We start from the raw sequence: 9,795 nt of genomic DNA, 5'->3' as shown, positions 1-9,795 counted from the left end.
TTCACTCGATTTTTTTTAAGAGTACCGTTGGAGATTTGGGATTTTTAAAGAAGAATCGCGCTGACTTTGGTGGAATTCTATGAATATTTTCAATCAAAGAGAGGCTGGGACAGTGATCCTTGACTGTCTTTACAGTGCACTCTGTAGAAGTCAGGAAAGTGGGGCCCAGGCCGGGGGGGGGGGGGGGGGGGGGGCTTAGAGGATGTCTTCCTCATAGTGCACGAGGGAACTTTCGAGCTTTTGTATTCTTAGAAATGATACGATTTGGTGCACGCTTTGGTGGAATATTTGCAATTTTAATTTTCAAAAAAAAAAGGAAATTTAGGGCAAATGTGGTTAAATCCTTTATCATTCGCGTCCTCTTTATCCAGGCTCGACATTATAATGATGCGCGTCTTTTAGTGTGTAAGCTTAGGAGAGGTGGACCGTAGGGGCCGGGGAGGGAGCCTAGATGCATTTTCAGAATTAAAATTCAACGTTGTGATACACAACTTTAGTGGAATATTTGAGAATTTTCAATCAAATATTTGTAATCTTTTAAACATGTTCGCATTGCAGATCATTGTGACAAGGTCTATATCAATAGTGCTAAAAAAAAAAAGAAAAATAAGAATACTAAGTTTGAAAATACACTGGGATGATCCTCAAAAAAAAAAAAACAGGGGGCACGTTCTCCCCCCCCCCACCCCTCCCAAAGGTGTGATCTAAGGCCAAAAGGCAGTGGCAGAAGAGAGGGAGAGAGGGGAGAGAGATGGAGAGAGAGAGAGAGACATTTCAGTAGTAGATAGCTCGAAGGCTGAGGCATTACAGATTCGAAAATAATGGAGATTTCTTCATTTTTTTATTTTTTGGCATAAATGATGCTTCTAAATGGAAATTTGAGGTCTTAAGCAAAGCTATATAGCTTTATGCCTCCTTAAAAGGGAGAAAATGAAGGGGAGGCAAAATTCACTCATATAGGTCATGTATATACGATCGCGATAATCTAGCGGTTTGCTTCCTAAAATGGCCGCCTTAGGGCTCCACGGCGTAGTACACATTTTTCGTGTAAAATCGCGAGAGTGCGCCCTCTTATATTTGTACGCTCTTTGATGTTGAGTTCCTAACATTTGTCATTGGCAGCTGTGCTAATGGCAAGACTCCTTGAAATGAAGGCGGTATATCAGTTCACAAGAACACACGAACTTGGCACTTCCAATAACGCACCCCTATATGCACTGCTGCTGCAGAAGGCGAGCCCATCATTGTGAAATATCTCAGCGGCAAAGGTGCCGAAATAAATGACTCTACAACAGATGGCTTTACAGATCTTCATGAAATTGACATCTTAAGAAGGACCTTTATTCTTCTTACTGTGACACTTTGACACTTTCTGTAAAATATCGGTGATGGAACTAACGCGGCTTTTATCACAAATCCCATCAAATGAGTTAGATGAATTTTGAGGCAAACTTGGCATTGATTTCGCATGAGCAACTCAGATCCTTATTACACATTATACTGACTTCTCAGCGGCTACTCGAGAGTGCTGGATCGACTTGAAGAGTTCGGATGGAGCAACTTAGGAAAACTAAAGAGGGTCCTGTCCAGATTCAGGAAATAGAGTGGTAGGCTAAATAATAACTAAACACTTTTTTTTCTGTACAATCTACCCACGTTTGTTACCAGTTGTTTCAAAACATAAACAAACTAAATGACAGGCTTTCGATTACAAATATGTCATCACTACACATTCCCGTATCAACTCTTTTGAACAATATACATAATACAATGACAATTGTACATTCATGCCCAGTTTTTTTAATGAACTGTAAACTAATATTTTTTAATATATATTTTTATATATTATTTTTCACTCGCCTTGCTTTGTGAAGCAAGAGTCATGTAAATGTTGGCTCTTTATCGTGTGTCAATATTCAATCTTATGTACGTTTAATAACTGATGGAAATGCGCAGTTTATTAGATATCCATCATGTTCCTGAGTGTCTGGATGTATATAGACAGCTTGAATCTAATATTACTATATTCTATTGTCGACATTGTGGGTTTAAAACTTATTGTAAAATATCGATAAACCAGAAAATGTCTGAAAGAATTCTTATGACAGTCTGAGTCTTCTGCGCCTGGTAACTGCTGGAAATTTGTTCATAGGCATATTTAAGGTAGAGTTTGTTTATTGTTAGGAAGTGATTCGAATATGTGGAGATTTACTGTTTGATGTGATTTACTCTGCAGCCATCAATGGAATGTTTTATTCACAGAACTTGCTTCATACTACTTGAATGAGTGACACAATATTGTCGGAATACAACGTGCAAATTCTTCTATAAATACGTAAATAGCCTATACTTGTTCTACTGGCCTGGACAGAGCATGAAGCCTACATAATGATGTACAGAAGAAGTATTCCATATACATATTCAACTTTCTAAACAAACAGTGTTTTTTTCACAGTGGAAAGAAGTAGCAAGTTGTAAGTCAATATTGTTGGGTCGGTATTTTATCAATGCGAGCAGTCAAGTGTGGAAGTTGACACTGGTGTATATTTGATAAATCAACCCTCTCTTCAGTGAATGAGTATAATTCTTTAATGAACGTCGTATCCTTGCATTTTTGGATCGTAATTACATGTACTTGTGATGTAAGTGAATGCTTTATTTTATTTGCAGAAAAGAAGGAGTTCAAATCGCTGCTTAAATGCATGAATGGCGATGCGACGTTAACTTAACTCTTTATGTGTCATGGTTGAAACCTCCTCTGTGCCACATTATTCTGAGACAACAACTTAGTCTTGCTTTGAGAAAACATTCTATTTTTCGAATATATAATATAATAAAAATCTGAATAGAAGTTACATATTATGTAACTTCTATTCAGATTTTTGTTCAGCTGGACATGTAGTGAGCAGAGTTGTATATAGAGAATGAGAAGTTTTGCTTTGATGAAAATTGTATGACAAATCGATGACTGTTTTTCTTTAAAATTGAAGTTAATACTATACTATACAGGCATGCCTTTTGCGCATAAAACAGTGACAGAAACTTAGAATTTACACGTATATCTACTAGGCTATATGAAAGACGTATGTATTATATATTAATTGTTTACCTGTATGTATATGTGTACGTATATATTGTTTGTTTGTTTATTGTTCGTATTATTTTCTGTGATACTGTTGTAACGTGACACAATTATGTACTCTGTTCTATAGCGCAATGAGTATAGGTAGAAATGAGCGCTTTATAAGAGTCTCAATTGTTATTATTATTATTATTATTATCATCATCATCATCATATTATCATTATTATTATTATCATGGAACGCCCCTTGATAGTCAATCACCGCATAATATGCTACCTATATGTGAGACGAACGGAAACGTGATAAAAGCTTTCATGTACTGCGGGATTTGGCGATTTATCGATCGGTTTGAGCGGGTTTGTGGGTTTGAGCAGAATATGCGAACTTGGCACGCCGTCGACTGAGTCGTACGTGTGAACCTGGCACATACAGAGTTAATAAGGTAACGATTTAATTAACTAACTTATATTTTTATTCTTTTTGACTCACTTTTTATGTGGAGTAGGTGTGTTGTAAAGTTGGTTCTACTGTGTGTCAATGAATGGATCCAACTTTGTGTATAAGTTTCATGACTTATAGAAATGCACAGCTAATTAGATATTTGTCTTGTTCCTGAGTTTTTCAATTTAAATATAAAAAGTGAGAATTCTTGACTGTCTAATCTTGCAGTGCCTTGCAACTGCAGGAAATTATTTATTTGCACATGTGTTTCTTGAAAAGTTTGTTAATTTGTAGGAACTGATTTGTTTGTACAGCTTTACTGTTTGATATAATTTACTCGTTTGTACACGCTGCATCTTGCTGGACATGCTGCCAGAGCTAGTTTGTACTGCTTGTATTGTGTTACATTATATTCTCGGAATACATATTCACATTATTTAATGAATATGTAAACAACCTAGTTCTACAGCCCAGGACAGAGGATGTAGCCTACATACATTGTACATATTACACTTTATATATATTACACATATTAAACTTTCTAAACAAACGGTGTTATTACAGTGAAAAGAAGAAACAAGATGTAAGTCAGTTGTTGCGGGATTTTATCAATGCCAGCAGTCAAGTGTGAAAGTTGACATTGATATACACGTGTAGATTTGATTAATTGTTTGCCTCTGTGCTGTGGGTTCTTCATTTAACGTAATATACTACTGCGTATCCATATTCTCACATTATCTGATCGTACTTGTGATGTAGGTGAATGCTTTCATTACTTATTGTATTTTGTTATTCAAAGAAGAAGGATTTGAAGTCGCTGTTGTGATGTATAAATTGCAATGCGGCATTACAAATCGAAGGAACAAGATAATCGTTCTGTTAGCACCACAAACTAATGTTTTTATGTTTCGTCATACAACACAAAATTCAACTTGAAAAGTTCACATAATATAATTATACGGGTAAATGTTATAGACACATCGATTCCCTGTACGTCAGACTGTATAACGATCTAATGTTGGTGTACTAAATACAGATATATTTACCAGTGGTAAAATAAATTAACTTTTTTAGCTGCTTTTTGGGCTTACAAAGAATCCCTACGAATTAACATCCACACTGGCTGCGTGGCCCATACAACTGCTTGAATTTTCGAAATGAGATTTTGAAAGAAACGCATGTTCGTTTTATGTCACTGATGTCTGATGTAAAATGGGAGGAATTAATCAAATCTTTTCCCACCAACCTATTTACTAGATGCATTACTGTTTTACCGCTTCTAGTACGATCTTTGTAAAAAGAGATTGCATTTCAATTAGTTCCCTTATAAGCAATCCAAAGCTTTCACTTGCTCAGAAGTCGATTAGACATCACGGTCCGGATACATTGAACATTCTTCCTGAGTTGAAACAGTGTGCCTCCTTGTTTTCATTCAAAGCAAACTTAAAGAAGCATATTTTACTACAGTATATTTCAAGTACGACTTAAGCACGAATAATGTATATGACTCATGTTGGTCTCCCGATAGCAACATCGCATGTCGTTCCCTCTTCCAGCAAACCTATTCTATTACTAGTACATGTGTATTCTAAATTCCAGCCTATCTGCCTCTGTGCACTTTCAAGCACTTGCACACACATTCATCACCATCACACATCAGAGTTTATTTTCCCCTGCCATCTTCGCAGCAGAATTTGTATTGTTACGAATCTAGTACAGTGCACTCTCTTTATAGCGAAATGCTCGGGACCGGCCGTTTTCTTTCGTTATAACGAAATTTCGTTATAACCGAACAAATACAATATGTCTAACAAAAACAAGGTAACCACGCATATATCATGTTATGTTTGTTGAATACACAATCATACACTGGAAAGCTATGTGGAATGGGATGGTACCTTTTTAATTTCGTTTGGATTTTACATTTAAAAGAGACAAAAAAAAGTTGTTTTATCACACAATAAGTCGTATAGAAAATGATAGTTTAGGATTCCGTGACACTTCGCTATTCCAAAGATCCGTTTCTTACTAAAGATTGTTTCTCCGAAAGACTCTTTGTTCCGAAGTTTCGCCATTCCCGGGAATCCGAAGGTTTGTTCATTATTTAGAAGCTTCGTTCTTCCGACGATTCGTTATTCCGAAAGTTCATAATTTTATAGATATATATATACAGTGTATATATATTCTTCGTTTTCCGAAGGCTCGTTGATCCTGAAATGAAATGAGGTTCGTCATTCCGAAGGTTTGTAAATGAAAAAATGAGGATGTTTCACTGTTCCGAAGGTTTTTTAATGCGATAATGAAATAAGGTTTGTTATTCCGAAGGTTTGTAAATAAATTTTTAAAAAAATGAGAAAGGTCAGTCATTTCGTTGGTTCGGCTATCTTAACCCTATTAAGCCCAAGCTATTTTGACCCCTCGCAGGCCCAAGGGGGGGCACATTGTGCCCCCCCCCCCCCTATATAACTTTTTTAGTATTTGATGTATCATCGTCATATTTGGCACGTGGGTAGAGTAACTCATACTCTACATGACCGTGCATTTGAATTTTCACAAGATCACCCATGGAGGGCGCTATTTACAAAAATATAAAGAAATACATAGGAAATATGCTGAAAACATGATTTTTCGGTATAATTTCTTTATCCCCATTATATATGTCTTATTATAGACCAATCACTTTCATATTTGCCACAAATGATAAGCAAGTGGAATTTTATTATGTGTTATGTTTGAAATTTCTCAAGGTCACCACATGGGGGTGCTATTCATATCAACATAGTGATACATTATGAGACCTGAGATGAAATGTTTGGGATGGGTACATGTATAGTTATGACATGTCATATTTGCATAATAGTGGAATTTTGAGATTGCAAATTGATAATATGATAAACTAATGATATTAGAGGCATAACTTGGGGGAAGGAATCAAAATAACTCAAAATATAGGGGCAATCTGTCGAAAATATTATTGTTTTCAATTATCTCTATTATATCTATTGTTTTATGCCTTTGTCACATAAAAACAAAGGAAATAATAAGAAAAACTTTCCAGGACCATAATTACTTCAAATGTTGCTTCTTCAACAAATTTCAGCCAAGAAACACCCATTTCATACACTGTAATGCTGTTAAATGAAATGGGAACAGAAAAAAGATGCAAAATCTCACTGACATGGTTGTCAGCTTATGGTTGCCATGGCAACCAGCAACATCAAATATAGCTAAATTATATATCAAAATGTTCGCAATAAGATTTTAGGAAAAGTCACCAAATTTGGTTGAAATCGGATTAAGGACGAAGGAGTGGCAAACGAAAATCTGGTAGGGGGGCACAATGTGCCCCCCCTTGGGCTTTATAGGGTTAAGACGATTATGAAGTTTTGTTTAATAGTGGACACACCTTTTTCACCTTTGGATTCACAAAACTTTTTTTAATGTTCCGATTAACGAAAGTTTAGAATTCCTATCATTTTCTGACTAACTAACTGTCGTAAAAAGAATCATATCAACTTGTCGGTCAGCTGTCGGTTTAACGAACTTTAGTAATAACGAACTGTTTGAATAACGCCAAAATGTTCGTAATAACAAACCCTATTTCATTTCCGAACCAACGGACATTTAGGTGTATAAGAATCTGTGTTTTGTAATAATATTGTCTTACAATAATGCAAGTCCCCTTGGAAACTGTGCAGGACACAAGGAGCGAACACGTACACAGTGATGTTAAGCGTTCGCCCATGCAGAGACGCTATAAATTCTTGTTCCGCTACGTATTTTTGGAAGCGATTTGCATTTCGTTATAACAGAGCACATTTCTTTTTTTTTTTCTTTGTCAGTGGTGCTCGGAAAAAGACTTCGTTATAACGAATATTTCGCTATAACCGTGTTCGTAATATGGCTGGAAGCGAATTTTGTACCATAGACTTCAATGGCGATAATTTTGGGACCAGAAGTTTTACTTCGTTATAACTACTTCGTTATAACGAAATTTCGTTATAACCGTGTTCGTTATAACGGGAGTGCACTGTACGTCCCTACTTTTTCCTCGGGCCGGCCATCTTTTCAAGCAATGCTTACAGTGGCTGCCCTCTGCATTATCGCTTCTTATATAATAGGGGCCTATCGTTATTGTAATCTTTGCTGCATAGACATGCATACTGTAATATCATCATCCATTAATTTCCTTTATATCGTTGTTTATTCAAGTCAAACGACTCTGTTTTAAATGTACTTTGTGTGTTTCCCATGTTCATGGTTACGTAATTCATGTATATTGATTTGCAGAAATTAAAGTATCAAACAAAAAACAAAAACAAAAAATATGTGTGAACAAATGTCGAGATAGCAATAAAATCCAACCCCATGGCATGAACTTCTAATTGTTCATGCTTTCCTGTGTTTTAATGCAACTGAGAAGTTTTGCGTGTTTCGATTTTCGGTTAGAGAGCCATCCTTGGTATGAACAAAACCTTGCCGTCTTTTTCTTCCCCTCCTTCTTCTCCTGGTCAATATGTGAAGCTTTTTGTTGTTGTTGTTGTTGTCTTCCTGTTATTTCATATTTCCATATTTGTCTATGTTTATTTGATCCTGCAGAATTATCTATTTCAATTTTGTGTTCGTTGTGTTTATTTTTAGTAAATATACTATACAATTGTATTTCTAATGAATACAAGCCTATTGCTGTGACAAGTGAAAAAAAAGACAACATGAAGTGTCTTTCGTGTTTATAATTCTGCATATGAAATTTCACTGTCCAGTGAAATCTACGTGATATGATTACATATAAACGTAAAACAGAGAGATAGGCCGTTTATCAATACATAATTTCCCTTATCAAAGAAAAGTCCATCCGGGGTTGTCCTATGTAAGTCAATTAGTTTTTGGATGAAAATGAATCCATAAGTTCGGAGTTAATCAAATTTTCAGAACGAACTGTGTCATTTTTTAAGTGGGTTTTACCCAAGTTATAAAGTATAATGTCTTACATTTAACACAAACACAAATAAACGTCTTTCTTCCAGTAAAGTTCTTTAGCTTTCTTTAAAAGATTGTACAGTCAAGTGGAATCTAGGCGATGCATAGGCTTACACGTTCAAAACATTAACAGAGTACTGTATTTGACAAGTTGGTTTGTTATATATATTCGACCTGTTCCTGTAGATTCTTATGACTTTCCAAAACACTCGGAGCGTTATCCCTGCGAGAAGGCAAGTATTCATACACGGCTACTTTCAATAAGTCTTTATAATTTCCTTATAAGCATTAAATTTGAATTGTTAACTGTTTTGTAAAATGGGATCAATTCTACGCAATACATTTTATCATTTACTGAGTATGCTGGCAGCAGAAATATTTTGTTTTCAGAGTGGACTTTGCACTGCTGAAATTCCATTCATAAGTTTTTGTTTCATTACATGGCTCTGATGTCACAATAAACCTTAATACTATAGATGTTTCCAAAAAAAACATTTCCTACTTTTGATTATTAATAGTGCAGAAACTATTCATCCGATAAAACTGTCATTGATATGAGTAATAGCTGAATAGTGAACAATATGTTTGTTGGAGGTAATTTGGATGTGAAAGCATGAATCAGTTTCATGAAATCTAAGATTGCTTTTGAAGTAAGGTTTCATATTTTGGTCAAATTTTAACCCTCTGTACTCTCTAAAAAAAATCGAGTGAAAATTTCACTCTAAAAAGAGTGAATACAAAAAAGAGTGAATTTCGAGTGAAATTGGAGTGAATTTTGAGTGAAAATGCTCATTTTCACTCATTTTGGAGTGACGTCAGGGATCACTCAAAGATTTTGGAGTGATCCCTGACGTCACTCCAAAATGAGTGAAATGAGCATTTTCACTCCAATTTCACTCCAATTTCACTCGAAATTCACTCTTTTTTGCATTCACTCTTTTTAGAGTGAAAATTTTCACTCGATTTTTTTTAGAGAGTACAAAACTGAATGCACAGGAACCAATGATGTGTATGTGAGTGTGTGCCGACAATGGCCCTGAACAATGGACATGCCTGAACCACCTGTTGACAGGCGTCAGTCTCGCGCTCCTAGGCACATGAATGCTTAATTAATGATTCATGTGGATTGCGCTGGGTACTGCTAGTCTGAATTCATGCACGGTAAAGGGTAAAATGCATGCACATGGAAAAAGTAAGCACATGCTTCCATGTGCTCACAAACACATTTCATTCCAGCTGGCAATCATTTTCAAATTTTGCTTCACTATATCACTAAATCTGGGATATAAAT

Source organism: Diadema setosum, chromosome 8 (assembly GCF_964275005.1).
Source record: "Diadema setosum chromosome 8, eeDiaSeto1, whole genome shotgun sequence".
In the NCBI taxonomy this organism is placed as follows: Eukaryota; Metazoa; Echinodermata; class Echinoidea; order Diadematoida; family Diadematidae; genus Diadema; species Diadema setosum.
This window is presented reverse-complemented; position numbering follows the sequence as displayed.